Source organism: Felis catus, chromosome E2 (assembly GCF_018350175.1).
Source record: "Felis catus isolate Fca126 chromosome E2, F.catus_Fca126_mat1.0, whole genome shotgun sequence".
In the NCBI taxonomy this organism is placed as follows: Eukaryota; Metazoa; Chordata; class Mammalia; order Carnivora; family Felidae; genus Felis; species Felis catus.
In genome coordinates, this window is record NC_058382.1 from 46102445 (window position 1) to 46121651 (window position 19207).

The following is a 19207-nucleotide window of genomic DNA, read 5'->3' on the forward strand; positions in this document are numbered from 1 at the left end:
CCTTCCTCTGTAGAGCCTCTCCCCACCTCTCCATGCCTATGGTCACTGCCCTCATTCCAGCCCTCCCTACCTGTCCTGTGGGTTCCTATAGACACCTCTAAATTGGCCTTTCCACCTTGAGTCTTTTCTCCTTCCAGGCCATAATAGTCACTGATGGCAGTTTTATTTTCCTAAAAGCATAGCTTTCATTATATTCCTTTTGTGCCGAAAAATCTTTGATGGCTCTACATTGTATACTCAACTCCTTCCTGCATAGTAGCTAAAAATAATCTCCTCCCAACTAAACTGCCACGATATTTTTCTCCAAATGCCTTTCTTTTAGCACATATTATTAACTGATTACTAACAGGCTAATTCTCCCAGCTCTGTGCTCCACCTCTCACTGACCCCCCAAAGAAATAAAGGAGTGTGTGTGTGTGTGTGTGTGTGTGTGTGTGTGTGTGTGTGTTATTCTTGTTCCTAATCTATTTTTGTATGTTTTCACCTGCAGTAACTAGCCTCCTACAAGGGACATGAGAATTAAGCATTCTCTTGGGTTCTACTCTTAAATAGGGGTCACAGTACGGTGACTAAGAGCAAGGCTCTGAGATCCATCTGCTTGGGTTCAGATCCTATAACCTTTGTACATATAATTTACCTCTCTGAGTCTTGGTTTCTTCATCTATAAAATAGGCTAACGACTGCATATATGCCATAGGATTATTATGATGACTACCTAAAGTAATGCACATAACAGCCTTAGGACCATGCTTGGCACCTAACAGCACTCAGTGTTAGCTATTGTTATTATCACCATCATTATTGTTTTATCACTCTTGCAGCATGACATTATCCACAGCTTAATTAGTCACTGTTTGGCACGAGAGACTAACTTGGGAATTATATACAACTGGTGAATTAATATCCTGAGTACTTCCACTAAGACATCAGGCTAATAATTTTTGGTACTTTAGATAACCCATGATGGGTCCCAAAGGATTCTGAAACCAAGAGTCTACATTTTTCCTAGTAAGAATGGATTTTTTTTTGTTTTAATTCTCCATAGTTTAATGTAACAGCTTCCACTATTGGACAACTGTAAGCTAAGCTGAAGAAGGAAAGAAAGTCCTGTTGACACAGAAATCTGGTCTCCCACATATGAGATAACACACATGATTCAGGCTGTAAAAGAGACCAAGGACCTGGCAAAGATGGCAAAAGATAAAGTGTAGGAAGAGGGAGCGGCTGTATTAGAGGAAGTTTTAAGAAAGCAATTTGAAATACCAAAGTCGATTCTAACAAAGGCATTAAAATGAGGATGAAAACCGGGTGGCTAGATGGTTGCATTGTGAATATAATTAATGCCACTGAAATGCACACCAAAAATGGCTATTTTTATGCCATATACAAATATTCACATAATAATAAATACACACACCAGAAAAATTAGACAGCTAAATTATATAACAATTTATAATAATACTTGTATTTTAGACATTTTTTTATATGACAGATCTGCTTATATCAGTTGAGTGTTCACTGAGCATCTACTCTGTACAAACACTGTGCTTGGTATGTTGTATCATAATATATAGCTATATTTTTTATGTGTTCATACTCACATGATCATTACTATTGACAAAAGAATGATATTATCCATGTAGGATAAATAGCTATCAATTCAATCACCATAGACCTGTGGCCAAGGTACACCTGTCTTAATTGAAACAAAAGAAAAATAAGGACCTGACTTTAAAATTGTTTGAGAAGTACCTTCTGCTTTAAACTCAGACAATTCGAGTATGCTCCAACCAGCATCTGTACCATCACTATTATATTTGGAAGAACTAATGTGTTATTTCTTCCCTTCTAACTGTGCATGAATCCAGTCTAACAGCAATCACTAAAGAAGTTTGCAAATAAACAACAAAGTCAAAAGTGGGAGCAGAACCTTGGATCACGTGGGTGATATCAGCCTCGCTTACTGAGAAGCCTGGTTGCTTTTCGACTCCTCTACGCATTTAGGGAGAAGAAGGGATAATGACTCTGGCTGATAGTCATCTTCGAGTCTGTCCCCAACTCTCTTTCCCCTGCAGGAAGACATAAAAAAAAAAAAAGAACAGAAGTAGTAATGTTATGGAGGAGCTTCTTATAATGGGAAGGAGAATCAAGCAGACTTACAAAGGTAGGCAGGTTATAATTTGGTTAAATTTGATTTTGGTAGCAGTGTTGAAAGCTTTGATAGACACAAAAATTTATTTTCACTCTAAAAGGCAATATATATTTAGAAAAGCACATATATACAGTTTATAGTATACTCATAAAGTCAAGGAAGATGTAATCACCTACCAGGTCAAAACAGGGAATATTGTCAGCCGCTTATAAACTCCAGCTCCACTGCAAGCTCCTTCTTGATCATACTTCCTTCCTTCTCCAATACTGATAAGCATTTTCCTGGATTTTATGGTAATCAATTCCTTTCTTCTCTTCAGGGTTTTTTTTTTTCATTTGTGTTTTGCTTCTTTTCTTCAACATAATGACTGACCATAAGTTTTATCCATGGAATGCATTCATTTTTAATGCATGTATTGTAGTGTAATATTCCATTGTATAAATAGAAGGGGCCGTGTTCCTGTTGATGGATACGTGGTTGCTACTGTGAACATTTTTATCATGTATCCTGTACCCATGCTCACAAATTTCTCTCAGGTGGTGCTTCTTCTACTTGAAAGCTCATGACCATCACCCAGATGGTTCACAAATGACAAGGCTCCACCCTCAGGTGTCTGATTCAGTGGAACTGGGGTTACATTTGAGAGTTTATATTTCTAAGAAGTTCCCAGGTGATGCTGATGCTACCAGCTGAGAATAGGGACCATACTTTGGGAGCCACTTTTTAAAGTTATTGGAAGAGATTTTAGGGGGATGTCAGGGGGAGTGCATCTCTTCAGCTTTACTAATTAACGCAAAACTATTTTCCAAACTAGTGTCTTTACAATCCCACCAGCAATGCATGAGTATCCGTTGTTCTTTGCACCCACGCCAACACTTGTTATTGTCGGACTTCAATGTTTGCCAAGCCAGGGGGGTGTAGGAGGTGTCTCTCATTGTAGTTTATTTTGCGTTTCCTTAATTCCAGTGAATCTGAGCACTGATTGGCCATTTGGATTTCCTTTTGTGTGTGAAGTCACTATTCCAGTCATCTGCCCATTTTTCTGTGGGTTATCTATTTCTTACTGATATGTCAGTTCTGTTTATTGAAAAGACAACAAAATTTTCATTAATTACTGCTTAAAATGGTTTTAAAAATCTCAGTATGGTTTATAGGACAAAATCTTCTTTAGTAATAACAAGAATACAATATGGAAGAGAATTCTTTAGATAACCTCTCTTTTGCAAATGGGTTTGTGGAAAATAAGTTGAGGATGTTTTCTCCAAACAAAGTTACTAACTGAAGAGGCAAACCACATAGAGGAAATATCAGCATTCTTGTTATGTTCACTGAGAATGTGTCTGTAAGCACAAGGCCATCTTGAAATGATAATAATGCAACTGAAATAGATCATTCAAGAAAAGGAGATCTATTATTGAGGCCAACATGGCCATCGACACTTGTTAGCTCGTCTCTGAAGAACAAAATCCTGAGCAGCAAAAGCTTAAAGTAAATGAAATTGTATCCAATTCTCAATCTAATGAAACGCTTTGGGCTCTGGGCCAGAAAATAGATTCGAACCATGGATGGGAATTTTTTCAAGGCCTTCAATTTAAATCACTAAAATTATTTTTAAAGTACTATTCTACTCAATCTTTTGGAATAAAAATGTAGTTTTCAGTTTTTTAAAAAAAAAAACTTCGTTTCAATATAAGGATGAAATGCAAGATTTCTGCCCTTAAATGATCCAAAAAAGCAGACACTTCATTCTAGTATATACTCCACATGGAGAAGATGCCTATTATAGCCTCCCTTGACCCACAACACACACACACACACACACACACACACACACACACACACACACACTCCACATATAAATATACACACAGACACATCATATACACAGTATACATACATATGTGTGCACACACACAAACACACATGTACATATATACACAGACTATTAAATACAAATATATACATGCACACACACACACTTTGTGAATGGAAAACTTGAAGCAAATATGCATATATGTCAATTTAGTATAGAGGGATTTTTCCGTTCTGAAAATGTTAAATATTATATTATGAAAGTGTCTATAACCATCAGTTTCTTAACCAGTCAAGAACAAAGGAACCATTTTAAAATTACTGGTTTGTGTAAAACCTAATTTCCAGGAATTGAAGGCATTGCAAGTTCTAAGAGTGGAAAAGTATACCTCATGATACTTATTTTAAGAATGTCATACCTGGGGCGCCTGGGTGGCGCAGTCGGTTAAGCGTCCGACTTCAGCCAGGTCACGATCTCGCGGTCCATGAGTTCGAGCCCCGCGTCAGGCTCTGGGCTGATGGCTCAGAGCCTGGAGCCTGTTTCCGATTCTGTGTCTCCCTCTCTCTCTGCCCCTCCCCCGTTCGTGCTCTGTCTCTCTCTGTCCCAAAAATAAATGTTGAAAAAAAAATTAAAAAAAAAAAAGAATGTCATACCTAAAGAGTATATAGATTTGTTTTAAAATACAAGCATTTAGGGACCCCTGGTCGACTTAGAGGTCATGAGTTCCAACCCCATGATGAGCATAGAGATTACGAATAAATAAATACATAAATACATAAATAAATACACTTATAAAAAATACAAGCATTTAAAAGGAAAATGTGTTGTTATGGCTCTCTTGCTCTCTGGCTCTCTCTCTTAAATAAATAATGTAGAATTAACAGTAAGTATAGATTAATCAAGAGATCTGTATAGCAAGGAAACACCCTCCCCACCCTGCTGTTGGAAGCATAATCAAGCTGCTAAAGCCTTCCACCACCCACAGCATCTCAGGGCTCAATGGGTGGTAGTGACCCAGCTGGCTACTTAAGGAGCCAATCAGCCTGGTTTCTGTATTCCTAATCCATTTGCCTCCAGACTCCTGAGCCCTGTGCTCACAGCTCCAAATGTAGCTGTAGAGAAATCCTGCTTGGAAATACAGACTCATAAATCTATGACTTAAGAGTCCTTCTTTGGTTAAGCTTCCTTCCTCCAAGCCCCTGGCTGTGAGGAAGAAGCCAGAGCCCAGTGATCACCATCAGGCCCTGGTATTCAGGACACTTAACTTCTGGGACCTCCATGGACCAGTGTGGATCAGCTCCCTCCTAGAATGTCGTGACTCCGGGGCTTGGAATCAAGAGAAAAATGACCACCTGTCAGCCATTGAAGGTCACCTGGCCAAGGTGCCACCTTCACCAGAACCATTACCACAAAACCTTAGCTAAGAAGCCTAGGGTTGTTCACAGAGGAGTGAATCATCTCACTACATTCTCAGGGAAGAGCGCAGGGGAGTGGTCTTGTGCTCTGTCCACAACCCACAGTTGCCTGAGGTGCATATCCCACTGGAGCATATCCAATCATGGTCCAAGGCCAAGGACCCAGCCCTCTTGAAGTTTATGGATCTAGAGGTGGTGCAAGTTCATCTGCCATTCCTTCTCATCTTGTAGGACCCTTACTTTTCTTACTCTTTTACTTCTTTATCAAGACCCTCAATTATTGTGTATGGAACTGACACCCTGTATGATCATTGCAGAGTTGTGTTGACCTGTTTTGGAACACTTAGATCACGACTAGAGACTACAATCTACTGAGGTTCCAGGAGGTTCTGAAAGAGCCCATATAGTAGCCAGCTTTGGACTATACATATTCCCCTGAACTCACTTCAGCCTTGGACGGCTCTGGATGGGGTCTTCCACTTCTTTCCACACAATGTCGTGGGATATGATCCTTATTTATTTACATAATCTTATCACAGATAGCCATCTCATTTGTGACATCTCTTAATTTATTCACATATTTACCTGTTCATCCAAAAAACGTTGATTAAGTGTCTGCTATTTGCTTGAAACAGTGTTAAGTAGTGGGAATCTATAGATGAATAAAATATAGTCCCTTTCCTCAATGAGCTTACAGCTCACTAGAAGAGAGAGATGAGTAACTCAATACTTAAAGAACAATGTAGTAACTGCTATTAGCTTTGGGGGACATGGAGACAGAAGCTTCTAAATCAGTTCTCATGTGCAAGAGAATAGAGTCTGACCACCTCTGATGTCATGTTTCTGATATCCATCCTTTATTCACAGAGTTTCCAAGCTTAGTTTGCTGAGATAGCCAATTTCAGGTCATGCCAATGTGGAACTAGGGCCATGTTGATGTGTGTGGCTTTAACATACACCTGTAACTGTAGAACCTCTAATTTCACTCAAAATCTCCCTCAGGTGTTCTAGGAGGTAATCCAGTGGGGGGGGGGGATGTCATGTGTGCTTACCTAAGTCCTCTCTGTCCCTCCTGATCTGAGTCCTCTGCTGCATTTCAGGCTTTGTGAGTGTGCCTCATCCTGCCACTGTCACAGCTGCTATGAGGGTATACGGCTGCTATCCAGGCAAAAGCACTTCCTCCAGTTATTCCCACAGCTGGTGGCATTGCTTTCTGCCAGCTTTTCCTTACTGCAAAAGCTGGGGATATCCCACATCACTATGCCAGTCACTAAGGAGAATCTGCTGAAACTGGGACTGGTAAGGCATGAGCACCCATGTCTACTTCAGGTTGAAATTTCTGACTTTTGTTCTGCACTCAGTTGCCTTGATCCCCACGTGCTCCTGGCTCCCATGTCCCACCACTCAAAAAGGCTCTGTGTGAAATTAGTTCATGAGCTTTTTACTTGTCACTGAGACTCAGCCCTGTGTCCTGGGCTTTGGCCTGGAAGAAGGAGGAGTGAGGGATCATCTTCACAGTGGAGGATATCCTGTGCCCCAAATCCAAGCACTCTTGATTACCCTGTCATTCTTCTGGAATCAAGTTTATATGCCTGACCTTCTCCTCAAGACAAATACTTTTCTAGAAGATTTCTTCATCTGCCACTTAAGTATGCTCCCAATAGATCTTTCCATAGTTCTCTAGCCACACCCAGGAGTATGGAAATTTCTGTGGATGCTGCTACTAAATTACAGGCACTGTTGTCTGGCAAAGTCCTGGAGCTCTCTGTTTTCCACTTCTCAATTCAGATATTGTCATGTACCCTCTAAAGAAGTGGCAGCTGAATTAAAGAGATGTCCTAGAAACCAAGAATTTCAGACTAGAAGCACCAACTTCTATTGGACCACTGATGCCATTTCCTGTTCCTCACAGGGGCCAACATACCTTCAAGAGTATCCCATGCTAAAAAAGATCTAAGAGCTCAGCTTCTGCTTGCCCAGAACTTCTGCTTGCACAACTATTCCTTTCAAGGTAGGGAAGCCTTACATGATGCCATGACCTGAGAGAACTCCTGGCCATCAGTGTACCATTCAAATTTGGTACTTGGAGGGAACCTCACATCCAACTGAGACTGAATGTTCAAGGGACTTCCATACATGTCACTTCAGCAACAACTCTCCTGTCTTTCATAGGGCTTTTATTTTCAATTAAGTCTAGACAAGTAAGGTAGCTGCTGAATGGTTGAATTCTGGATAAGCGAGATGTTGCATAAATCCAAATTAAGCCACTGAACAGATTATACCGCAAAAAGCATTGTGTTGGATGCTTACGTGTATTCATTGCGATCTTTTTCTATGCCTATAGAATGACGGAAATGATGAAGCAAAACCCTCATGAAAGCTATTCACAGTTTAGCATTTACCGTCATAAGGAAATGTCAATTTCATCTAACAAAGAGAATATTAGGGGCACGTTCAATATAAAATGCAAATATAATAGCTTAGTAGGCTGGTTAAGTCAGCTGTGTTTCACTTAAACCTATTACCTTGGCAGATTAAATACAGTTCCAGACCTTTTGCAAGAAGGATATTCTGATGAAGTTACATCTTATACAAGCTTTTGATACTGTTCCATATGAGTAGAATGAGGACCAAAATTAGTAAGGAATAAGAACGAATGGGACACAGCCATGGAGAAATAGGAGGATCTTGCCCTGCAAACCTTCCAATACCCACTAAGAAATATTGTTATTTGCTCAAGGATAATTATGAATAATTCATAGCAAAGATTAATCTCTCATGTGATAAAATAGGTGAGGATACCCCAATCTTTCCAGGCCTGCCTAACTACTTCCAAATTTTGATACCTACTTATATAACCCAACTCATCTAAGTAGAGGTTGGGACCACCCTGTCTTGTGATGCTGGCTGTACCTTGGTGTTTCTGCAGCCATGTGAGGCACCTAGCTCCCTTAGCTGAAACTCCACAATAGTAGACCCCTCTCTTGTGTCAAACACTTCAGACTCTGACCTCATCTTCACCTCCAGGACTCATGGGCACATCATGCCTTGTTTTACCATTACCACATCCTGCTGGATATAACTTCTTACTTGAATGCCACATAATCCATCATTCCATGGCACCTTCCAGTTTCTGGACTGTGGACAGTTGGACTGTGGACTGTGGACAGTTTCTAGGACTACCTTTTCTCATCTCCCACCCTACACCTCCACACCAATGAAAAAGTTGCTGGCTCCTAGAATATCCCACTTAATGCCTGTACTCAATAAGACAGGCTTGGTGGAAATTAACCAGCCCCATCCAGTTTGCCCAGCCAAGTTCTCTCATCCCTTCATTGCATGATCATTTATAAGCTTTGGGGTTTTAATATCAGGTGGCATTTCCCTGGGGGCTCTTCCAAAGGAGCATCTTGCAAATTACTGCAGAGAACTACAAAATAATTGATCGCTTTTTTAAAAGAGCATTCCCTCTGTAGATTCTATATCATTTTTGCTTTGTATTACATTAATATACTGTGAATATTATCTGTTCATAGATATATGTGTATATATATGTTTTCTTCACATACATATATGATTTCTTCATATATACATGATTTCTTTATATATATATATACATACACATATAGATATGTGTATGTATATATATACATACACATACACATATATATATGTGTGTGTATGTGTATATAGATATAGATATAGTCAAAAATATGAAGAAATCATGCTCAATGATTCCTGTTCTAAAAACTCTACTTGGCTGTTGCTATTAGCTCCAAGTGTTTCTGCCAAAGAAGATACCAGTCCACAGAGCAATGCTTATCAGGCTAGTGGTTAAGGAAGAAGGGGTGGCAGACAGATAGTTGTAGTAGGTTCTATAAGGGAAATGTGGGTATAGAGGACTTTACTGAATAGTTGTGAACCAGACTTCAGAGAGCTGCATTTTCCTTTTGATTCTGCCCTAACTAGCTGTGGAGTGTTACACTAGTTAATCCTGTTCGGCCAATATTCTCCTCTGTGCATTGTGGAAGTTGCCCTAGAGCAGCTCTTTCAACTCCAATCTTCCATGTTTCCATGAATGTGTATTACCTAGAAGTCAGGGCAGATGACTAATTAGGAATCTACAAAATTATAACAAAAGCAACAATTCCCAATTCCCATTTTCATAGTACCTTTCTGCCTGACTTCAAGCTGAGCACTTTACATACATTTATCTCATAATCCTCACAGTCATTCCTGGAGGTTGGTATCATGGTCCCCATTTCCCAGAAGAGGGAATAGCTCTCAAGGCAGTTATCCAATTCCATTAGGATGGCAGCAAGCATATATAACAGAGCAGAGATTCCAATCCTGCTGGAATCAACTCCAAGCTCACTTGTAGCGAGACATAGTAAGAAGTTCCAGAGGCTCTTGTCATCACTCCAGTTATCTGAAATCCTGCTATGCTTTACACTGTAAATTCCTGATTTACCCCTTTTCCTGACTTCTAAAACGCATGTGTGTCTGTGCCTCTGGCTTGTGTGAAAGGGTAACATAGTGTTTAGAATGCTTCATCCATTCTTTGCAACCAGATGGAAATCAATAAGAAAACAGCAAAAAATGAACTTCTGAGCAGCTGTTTGCAAAATGAAATGTAAGCGAAGATATGACCCAAAGAGGGCACGATTTAGCTCCAAAGAATAGCTTTTTAAGACAGTCATATAAAATCCTCTTCATGTAGGCAAAGAAGCCTAACATGAGTCAATTGTAATTTTGCTGAGGCCACCTTTAAATCATAAACATTAAGCGGGTAAAGGTGACAGTGGGAGACTTCACCTAGTTGGAGATGGAGTCTAAATGATTGCCCAGCCTTTGCATCTCATTGCAACAAACCAGTTTTGTTTCTTTGAGTAAAATGCACCATCCCACCCCCAACAATCAACTTCTAGTGAGTGGCAATTATTTATGTGAAGAGTTCCAAGAAAGTGAAGGTGATCCTTTTCCAGAATGAAGTTTTGTACAAATTAAAGAATGAACTCCAAAGTCAGAATTGCACTGTGAACAAGGTCATCATCGTCTCTACTTGGAAATAAGCAAAAGCTCTAATGTGTTATCCATATATTCTGGTAATACAATGAATCTGCATTCATAGACTCTGTACTTAAAAATTCACCTACTCCAAGTTATTTGTAATGCAGCAGTACTTACAGTGTTTTGATGGTCATTTGTGGACATGTACAGAGGGGCAAAAATATAGAATAAGTACTTCAATAGGCACATTCCCAGCCAAGTTTGAATGAAGCAATACTCTGCCTTCTTGTTTCAATTCTCATACTGTAGACAGGTGTTTTATTCCCTATTTATTTAGTGCTACATCTTTCACATTTTGTACTTTTGGTTCACTGTTTAAAATGGCTCCCAATAATGCAAAAGTGTGGTCTGGTGTCATTAAGTATGAGCAGGCTATGCTGTGATTTACAGACAGAACACATGTATTAGATAATTTTCAATCAGGCAAAGAGTTATAATGATATTGGCCATGAATTCAATACTAATGAATCAGCAATATATATTAAATAAGACGTCTTTAAACAAAAACACACTTAAAACAAGGTTATGTATTGATCACTTGACAAAAATATGATGACCAGAGGCTCAAAGGAACCTAACCTTATATTTCTCCTAGGAGCAATAGTTCAGCATTTGCTAATTCAAAGTCTTTGTTGACTTTATAGAATATAACTACCATAAATAATGAGAATTGGCTGTATTTGCAAATGTAGGAATTCCTAATGATGTCATGAGCTATTTCATGGGACTGTCAAGGTACTATGGTACTAACAATTTCATGCCATTTTCTGCTTCGTGGAAGATGGACACTTAAAAAGCCATCCTGATTATTCCTTCTATGGTAGACAGTTTTTCCTGCTGTTCAATTCAACCAGTATTAACTGAATGTACTAGAATATACTGCTATTGGAAGATATGCAAAAGAAGCATTCAGCAGTCTTGACCTCAAGGGATTTCACCTTTGTTAGAAAGACTAGGCTTAAAGTGGCAGATGTAGCCAGGTCCAAAGGAAGGTAGACACATCTTAGAAATGGCAGGGAGAACAACGAGCTCCCTGAGGCATAACCTAAGGGAAACAGGCTATTTTTCTAATAGTAACCTTGAACTGTTAATTTAGTGTTTCCTCCAGGAACTCCACAAAGGAAGTTCAGCTTTAGCCAAAGCTGCTAATTAACTCCAAAGTTTCTACCACATCAGCACACACCTCAAGACCACCCCAGCATTCATTTCTCACCTGACAGAAGTCAAAAAACTGATGTAAGTGAGAACTGCACCATAGGAAATCTTTTTTCCACCATGAGAAATGGTTGCTGTATTTCCCTCAGTTTGATTATTTGGGGGACCTGTAATTTGACAGCTCAAAAAAATAGCATTTATGATACTCAGAATAAAAACAGTAATGTTAATATACTAAGCATCCAGTATACACCAGAACCTGTGCTGGGTTCTGGGAACACAGGGATAAAAGTCACAGTCTCTACCTTTAAATGTCTCACAGTCAAATAGGAGAACCTGATTACTATGCCAGTGGGGTAAATGCTGTGGGACAGCGGGCAGGGGTATAGGGCTTGTGGCAGCATATAATCTGTAGTAGGAGTCTTGGGTGGGGTGGGGGGGTGTATTGCTTCTTGCTGGAACAGAACCATGAAGGTGAAGGAATTGGCCAAATGAAAAAAAAGTAGAGGTGAACATTCCATGAGGCAGGAACATTTTATGAAACCCTAGAGGCATAAAAGAGCTATGAGTATTCTGTGACCTATAATATAGGGTGAGAAATGGAAGAATTTTAAGAAAGAAGGCTGGGAAGATGCAAGGCCCTGATCATGAGGAGCCTTGAAGACCAAGTTAGAAAGAGTCCACTGAAGGTTCACAGAGGCAAGCAAAATGGTCATATTTGCATGTTCTATAGATGAGTTAGAAGTAGTACAGAGAATACATTGTGGGCTGGGCTTGTCTGAGAATGAAGAGAACAGATGGGCTGTTAGAAAGCCACTGGGAAAATAAACCAAGAGAGGAGCAGTCAGAATTTAGTGAAAATGAGTGGTTAGAGAGAAATTAAGAAAGTAGTATTGAAAGAGCTCAAAGAGCAGTTGGCAGTGAGAGAGGTGAAGGAAAAGGGATCCAGAAGGAGAAGGTTTGGGGATGATGTTAAGTTTAGAGGGTATTGAGTTAGGAGTGCCTGAGGAGATGTCAGCAGGCAGCCAGATATCCAGAGCTGAGTTCAGGACAGTGGTTTGGGCTGGAGATGAGAATTTGATGATTAGTTTAGAGATGACTATTGAAATCAAGGGTTTACATTTACACAAGGCAGTTGAGAATAGAGGAGAACCACAGAAACCACTTGGGGGAACACTAATATTAAAGGGATTAAAAAGGAAGAATAAGTCTGAGATGAAGCAGCCATAAATAAAGGAGGAAATCTAGCATAGCATCGTATCAGATAGGAAAGAAGACAAGAGTGTCATGGAGGAGGGAGTGGTCAAGAGACTGTAACTACGGGGAAGGAAAGTACAATTGAATTGGTCATTAATGACCTGAGGTAGTTTTAATGGGGAGTAGAAATGGAAGCAGAGTGCTTTGTTAGAGATGCAAAAGAAAGCAAAGAGCTAAAAACAGGGCAAATGTAGACTGGCTGTGGATAAACCTGACTTTCAAGGGAACAAGGGGGGGCAGATAAGAGAAAGTGAAAAGTTAAAGAAGGTTTCTGCCATTGCCAGTTGGAACTTAGCCCTGGTTCTTAACTGCTGGCAGGGTATAAGGAGCATTTTCAAATTGCACATGACTACAAATTACACAGATTACAAAATGAGAACCTCATAGTGAGGGAGTAAGGGTGGGGAGGATGAGAGAGGATCAAGAATAGAGGAAGCCTTGGGTAAGGGGTTCTGAAGAGGATATTTCTAGAAGAATCTATGAAGAATAATGAAACAGCATGAGGCTAAGACTCAGAATCCGTGAATGCCCTTTACCAGTTTCCAACTTGATACAGTTTCGTCATCTCCCAGAGCCTGCATATCCTCACATGCAAAACAAGCTAAATACAATCTGCCTTGCTGGGATGTAGTGAGAATTAAACAGGATAATACGCATGAAGAACACCTTGGAAATTGGAAGGCCCTATTGTACTTGTGTGAGAGGGGGGCCTCCTTGCTGCCCGTTACCATCTGCTGAGATGCCTTTTCCTGCTGAAGTTATATCAGGTGCCATGGGAAAAATTTCTTCCAAACTACGTGCAGGATCTCTCTTCTGGGGATTTCTATCTTTTTTTTTTCTTACCCACTTGAGATGTAGAGTTCTGTGGATGAATAAGAGGAAAAAAAAATTAATTGTTTTTAAACGTTAACATAGCACTCACTAATCACTAATGGTAACAACAGGTGGAGATAAATATGAAAATATGCAAACATATTTCTTTCTAGGTATTTAATCTTCCCAGCCCTGACCTTTGTAAGAAAAAAAATCTTTGTGGAGATCACTACCTTAGAAAAAGATAGCATTATACCATGACTGCTAAGATACCAGGGACCACAAGGCAAGTAAGCCAGGCACACATCCATTTCCTTCCCCTCTTTATTGTTTTAAATTAGCAGTTCCCTCTTGGTCCAACAGAATATACCCTCCTACTGATGTGTGCCATATAGTTGCTAATATATATATGTATATATATATATATATATATATATATATATATATATATATACACATATATATATATTATAAATGAAATAAAATAAAGTATTTCACAGAAAGCCTGGGCATTAGGAAAATATAATGTAAAATAAAATAAAACAAAAATACATAGGTGCTAGGTACTTTAAACTAAAGCAAATATTGTAAAGTGGCATGCTGTGGACCAAGACTATCCTCAAAAATATTTTTTGTTTGACCCATGGATTGTTTAAGACACACACACAACTGGAGCCAGTGTTTCAAAATCAATATAGTTATATTTAAACATCCCAATATCTACCACCTCTTAGAACATCGGAAGATTAGGCAACACAAAGCGTGGCTTTTATAGCCCTAAATAGAAGTGAGCGGCTCTGTCTCCAGTTCATCCCAAGTTCCACTCCTCCCTCTTGCCTCCTCGGGCTGGGGCCCACAGGTCAGCCTGAAGTATGTCAGACAGTATGACCCCTGTTATAAGTCAGACCACTGGTACACTACAATGGAAGAGAAGATGTTTGTCCAAGGATAAAGTGGCTAAAAGATGGAAAAAGGAAACAAACTTTTCCCATCCCAGATACTTGGTGGGGAGTGCCTGAATCTTAGCTCTTAAACAACATTCCATCTACTTTACCATGGGGCTCTGCAGAAGTACAAGTCGAATCTTCCTTGTGAGTTTTTCTGTATGCTAGAGATTAAAATAAAAGCAACTACTTCCTTTGGGATAAGTCTAGTGCGTAGCCCAAGAGAAAAATTCGTATTACTTCAGAAGCTGAGACAATTCGCCAAAAGATCCCAAGAGGCTCTTCCTACCCTCAAAAGGTCAAGAAAATTTGATAACCTGTGATGAAGTGGAAAGACATCTGGTAGACCACACTTTAGAGTTAGGAAGAGAAAGCTCATTCCTAAGTTTTATTCATACAGATGTACTGACGGTGGCTGGTGTTTGCCACATAGAAGAAATTCCCAAGCATTGCGTTCTTGGGCTCTCGTCAAGTGGTCTGTTGTCTGTGGAATTTCCTATTCTCCAGCCCCAGAGCAGAAAGCAAACCCCCCCACACACCAGCTTTGGCCGTCATGAGGTTTAAAGAGGATCATTTGTTTTCATTACAGCCCCTTGAAGCCCTTCCTTCCCTCCTCATTAATGAATTTCCAGTCTTTCATCAAAAAACAAAAACAAAAAAACAAACACAAAAAAGGACCTGACAGAGGACATGGTTAAGTGGCTGGCGCGCATGGCGATGCCGGCTTTAAAGAGAGTAGACGGCCATTTACTGATCGCAAGGAGGGGTTGACATCTTTGGTTAGTATGCTAATTTCGTCTCCTGCATTTAACATTCAGATCAGGTCTGTACAGGCCCTCCAGAGCAGCAGAGTCCGGGGATGGGTGGCTGTCTGCCTTGCAGCATTGAGCATTCTCGGCATGAATTGCATAAATGCCCAAACACTGTCTGCTCCGACTTTATTCTCTTTTCCTCCCTCTCCGAGAGAGACACAGACACAGAGCCACACACATGCAAGCACACACTACATGTAATGCCATCACTCACACACACACACACACACACACACACACACACACACACACACAGTATAGACACAGGTCTCTATGAATGCTGAAGAAATGCAATGCAAGGTGCCCAAGTCATCCACGACTGGCTTAATTCCTCCTCCTCTGGGTTTCCAAGGCATACTTCTGCAGGATATATTTCTCCTGCTCAAGAAACTTGCAATGTATGGGGGAGTCCGAATTTAAAAAGCAACATGGAGAATAAAATCCCAGTCAGAAGGAGGACATCTTATCTATTGACCTTCCAGTCTCAGAAATCCTTTCAATAAAAAAAGCCCCAATTCCATTCAGGTGAAAGAGAACCAGATAGCTCAGTTAAATGAACACCCAGAAATAAAAGAAGATCCAGCTCATTTTATTCCTCGGGGTCTCCACTTTGTCATTTGTGTTTGGAACCCTGTATTAAAAAAAGTCCTATTCATGACTGGTTTTGGACTCACCATGCCACAGCTGGGTGACAACAGAAGAGGAACCCCAGACTAGCTCCCCCATGGTGGTTCAAATGGCAAAAGACAGTCACCTGGCACCATCGCCAGAAGCCCAGTCTACGGAAAACCGAATCTCCTCAACCTCCTTTTTCCAGGATATTTTTGTAACATTGCAGCAGCTTCCTGGAGACAAACAGAGAATCGGCAGCTCCTATTATCAGAAGGCACATTTAGGGGTTGCTTTTAATAAACCGAAGCAATTTTGAGCATGCAGGAGCTCCAATTAAAAGGAAAGGACAGGTTGGTTTTTACTGTTTTGTTTTCTTAAAGTATGACATAGCTGTGTAACCTGGAATGCTGTGGTTCCTTCCTCTGGACACCCTGGTGGTCCCTGGTCCTGTCCCCTGGTGCCCACACAGGATTTCATGTTGGCTGAGGAACACCAGGCAATTCCTGTCGGAGCCTCCGACAGGAGCAAGGGGTGTTTCCTCTGAGCTGCAGACTTGATTTGCCTCGATTTTTTTTTTTTTTTTTTTGGCTCTGGTCCAAGATGTTTTCCTGTCATCATTTCACTGTCTTTTCCAGTAATCCCTTTTTTAAACATTGCCAACAATTAGTCGATTTATCTCCTCCACCACCACCACCACCACCACCATCACCACCACCCCCACCTCCATATCCAGGCAAACACACACTCCACTAAGCCCCATCACTGTCTTGTTTCGCCTTCAAGTATAAGAAATTACAGCTTCTCATTAGCTGGAGAGCACGTTTGGAACGGCTTTGTGTTTACTCACTTAGCAAGTGATGCTGGCCTTTTTAATTATTCTCCCTCCGCGTGCCATCAGAGAGCGGCAAGCTGTTCCAGTCGAACCAAGCGACTGCATATCCTCCACAAGGCAGTTGGAAGTAATCGTGTTTTACCTCGCTGCTGCTGCTTTCTTCCTGTCCTTGTCAGCAAGCCAAGGAATCCCCCCAAAGCTCTTACGTAGGAGATACCAAAACTGTGAGTCACTTCTCACTCCCAGAGCCGAGGGAGTCCGCTGCACGGTGCACGGAGCAGCAGACCACGATGGGGGCTTCCTCCAAGCCACCGAGATCCCTGGAACCAGGTGCCCATCATCACTTGGTTTTTCTTGCTGTTGCTCCCTCTTTCTCTTCCACCCTTGTCCACTCCTTCATTTCCCAGTGCCTTCCTCGTTTCCTCTTCCTTTCTGTGTCGCCGACAGCCGCAGACCCAGCAAGAGCTGGGTCCCTCTCGCCTTCTGTTATTTTTTTTTTTTTTCCCCTGCAGCAGGCTTTGGCTGCTACCTCTGCGAGCCGGATCACCAAAGACACACGACTCACTCACAATGAATAATCAATACAGATATTGATCTGCGGAAAATGTTTGTAAATTCCTGAAAGGGAATCAGGAGCAGGGGGCAGGGAGGCTCGTGGGGGACGACGCTGGAGGGCTCGTGGCGGTAGGCAGCAGAACTTCATTTGGATCCCAAGTCTTGCCGGCTCCGAGGTGACGGTACCGGAATGCGTGCGGTCGAGGGTGTGCGCGTGTGAGTGCGCGTGTGACGAGGGTGTTGTGCATTCTCCTTTCTCTACAGCTGCTTTCCCCAAAGAATCAAGAGCCAAATGGTCGGGAGCCCCCGTCAGTGCCATGTCTTGGCTGCGGGCCAGCACTGTTTTGTTTTCATTATCACACGCTACTTTGCAATTTGCATAAATACAGGGTTATTTTTTATCGTGTCGCCCAAAAGATAGGGAAAAAAAATAGAAGTCTTTGTTGTGTGCAAGAGGGGCTTGCTGCCTACTCATCATGGCTAAGGATTTAGTGTATGTAGAGGGCTCCAGAAGAAATGCGGCCAAAGAAGTGGAAATCACAGAAAAGAAGGCAGGAGAGACAAAAAGAGGACTTTAAAGAGAGAACTGCAGGCCACTCAGCTTGGTGGAACCAAATATTAGGGATACGTTTTCCTCTGTGGAGAAGGGCTAGAGCCTTAGACAAGCAAAGAAGAGAGAAAGATCACCAAGGTCTAACCGGTGCCCTGGAGTCGGGAGGTTTCCCTCTGTCAGCTGCAACCAGATATTTATTCTCGGTGGGGATGGTAAGAAGGACATTGAACACAAACTTGCCTTTTCCTGCCCTCATGCAAAACCTAGAAAGAGTGGGGGCAGAGGAAGCGTCCCCTCCCTCCCTCCGCTCTGCGCCATTGGGTTTTCAGCAGGCGAGCAGTTCTGGACCCTGGGCTTTTATCCGCCCCTTCCCCTACGACTCCATCCTTCCGTCGTTCACCTGAGCTTCCTGAATTGCACTTGCCCTAGTACGGAATGGAATTTGCACCCTCCCCTTGGCTTTCTCATCTTCAGGAAAGTGAGCCCAGGAGCATCTTACTCTAGACAATATGCTTTGGGTGACTTTCTCCTGCCTGCGCCCAGTCCTGGCTGTTGAGATGAGGCCTCCTGAAGTTATGCCCCCACGTGGAAGCCAGGCACGCTCACGTGTCCCAGGGAGTGACACCTCATTGCTGAAAAAGCTTCTAGCTCTCTCAGGCCATTGGATGTCCCCCTTTGATGTCCTCTTTCATCTGTCCCCCCACTCACTCTGGTGGTGGTTTTTTTGGTTTTTTGTTTGTTTGTTTGTTTGTTTGTTTTTGATTCAGTAGTAAAATCTCTTTGGGATCGTTCTCCTCTTTTCTCCCATTGCTCCGTCTTCTGCTGGCCTGGTGACAGAAGGGATGCGTCACCTTTGAGATAGCCATCTACAGTGAGACCTCCGAAGAGGATTCAATTCCAGCACCCCCTGTCCAGAAAGGAGCTGTGCGCTTTATCAGCCAGCAGCAGCAGCAGGAGAAGGAATACGGATTTTTTTTTTTATCCCCTTTCTGGCTTCTGATTAGCTCCAGCAATCCAATTAGCAGAGGAATTTATATCACTCGGGCTGAGGTGCCCCTACTCATCACGGCAGCTCAAGCCCACTCATAAATTCTGCGGATACTACATCCTCCTATGACATGGATTAATTACAACATCAGACCTTCCTGAGTAGGTCGACCAGTGAAGGTATATGTGAATATCAGAAGTGAAAAAGAGGCAAAAAGGCAGGACTTTTTGTGCATC

The 19207-nt window shown here is 41.5% G+C and overlaps 3 long non-coding RNA genes across 4 annotated transcripts in view; 1 reads left to right on the forward strand and 2 right to left on the reverse strand.

Annotated features, from left to right (window-relative positions):
* LOC123382255 overlaps positions 1-19207 on the forward strand; it is a 316064-nt gene that overhangs the window by 181419 nt on the left and 115438 nt on the right. The window lies entirely within an intron of this gene.
* Positions 1353-4444, reverse strand: LOC109494925. Its single transcript, XR_002150085.3, has 3 exons — positions 4384-4444; positions 2329-3229; positions 1353-2069 (listed from the first exon to the last, which is right to left on the reverse strand). It is a non-coding gene; the product is annotated as an uncharacterized LOC109494925 (long non-coding RNA).
* Positions 4509-17666, reverse strand: LOC109494924. 2 transcript variants are annotated; one of them, XR_002150084.2, is made up of 4 exons: positions 16891-17666; positions 16106-16276; positions 13591-13724; positions 4509-4563 (listed from the first exon to the last, which is right to left on the reverse strand). It is a non-coding gene; the product is annotated as an uncharacterized LOC109494924 (long non-coding RNA). The 2 variants fall into 2 exon arrangements; XR_002150081.3 differs by lacking the exon at positions 4509-4563 and having other exon boundaries at positions 10170-13724.